Consider the following 1,417-nt stretch of genomic DNA (forward strand, 5'->3'; position numbering starts at 1 on the left):
CCAAATTTCATCTCGTCAAGACCATCGGCCCATGTTTCGATCAGCCTTGTAAGATTTTTAGCCCATTAAATTTCAGATCATCAAAGTCCCACTAATTCCAATTGAGAGATAGCCCATGACTTCGTTTCTTTTGGTCCATGGAAAATTAAGTCAATAAAAAAATTCTGATTAAATAAGCTCATTGCCTTATAGAAAAAAGGAGTTTGCATATATATATATATATATATATATATATATATATATATATATATATATATATATATATATATATACCATATACATAACTTTATCAAAAAATGAAGAAATACACAGCAAAAATGTAAGTACAGGTGATTTTTTTTCAGATCTGGCCTACTACTCTAAGCTATACTATTCTGCATCCACCACATCAAGCGCCGCCGAGCGCTCGCGAGACATCAATCAGACTTCATCGCCATGGCTTTTCCCTGGCCACTGATCTGGCAAACTTCTTTAAAATAAAATTAAAATAAAGACAACGCCGAAGACGCCCTTGTCGAGGCGTTCGCTGCTGCTGCTCGTGTTGGAGGCTCCGGCGTGGGGGGGTCACATCCAGGCGAGGAGGAGGCCAGCCATCGGTAGCGCTGGATCCCGTGACGAAGATGACGACATCGGAGAGGCCGACGAACCAGGCGAGGCAGGGAGGTCGGGAATGGGCCGTCGGCATCCGGATCCATCCGGATCAGGCCGGATCCCGACGAATTTGAAGGAGAACGGCGGGTGGAAGGTGTCCTCGGGTGACGCCATGGGCGCTCGGCCTCCATTGGTGCAAGGAGAGGCAGAGAGAGAGAGAGATGAGATAGGAGAGCAACCGAAAGAGAGGCAGCGCGAGGCGGGGCTCACCGGCGTGCTGCGGTGGGAGGCGCGGGCGACGGCACGTCGCGCAGCCGGCAGCGGAGAGCCTAGAAGGTACTCGAGTGCGTCTGCTGCTGGTATGGTGCTCGTGTTCGTGTGAGAGGATAAGGTACCAACGAAAGCACAAATAGATAGTAGAAGAAGTAGGGACCGTTGGATCGAGTAAGAATTAACGGTGGAGAGGCTTGATCCGTGGGAGGCCTGGTTCGACCAATCAAAACGCAGCAGGCTAAAAAAAATTGTCCGGCTAGTATAACAGAGTCCGGTGTGTTTATTAGACTAGATCGCAGCTTAGTACAAGTGGTTTGTTCACACTAGTAATGTAGAGAGGTCCTCGTTCCAAAACCCATAAGTTACTTTTTTTATTTGATTCTTTGCTTATTTTCTTAGTTTTATTTTTAAAAAATACTTTCTTCTTGGACATGGATAAATGAAATGGTATCTATTTTTTCTACTTTATTTGGAGGAAAATATATGAACAGATTTTCCAACGTGAATTTTCATGCTTTGCGGTGTTCGTTTTCTTGTATATTAAAAAACAAAA

The 1,417-nt window shown here is 44.7% G+C and overlaps 1 long non-coding RNA gene across 1 annotated transcript; it reads right to left on the reverse strand.

Moving 5' to 3' along the window:
• Positions 1-281: 281 nt before the first annotated feature.
• On the reverse strand, positions 282-971 carry LOC119296200. The gene is made up of 2 exons (XR_005145019.1): positions 862-971; positions 282-776 (listed from the first exon to the last, which is right to left on the reverse strand). It is a non-coding gene; the product is annotated as an uncharacterized LOC119296200 (long non-coding RNA).
• Between the last annotated feature and the right edge of the window lie 446 nt (positions 972-1,417).

This window comes from Triticum dicoccoides, chromosome 4B, assembly GCF_002162155.2.
Source record: "Triticum dicoccoides isolate Atlit2015 ecotype Zavitan chromosome 4B, WEW_v2.0, whole genome shotgun sequence".
In the NCBI taxonomy this organism is placed as follows: domain Eukaryota; kingdom Viridiplantae; phylum Streptophyta; class Magnoliopsida; order Poales; family Poaceae; genus Triticum; species Triticum dicoccoides.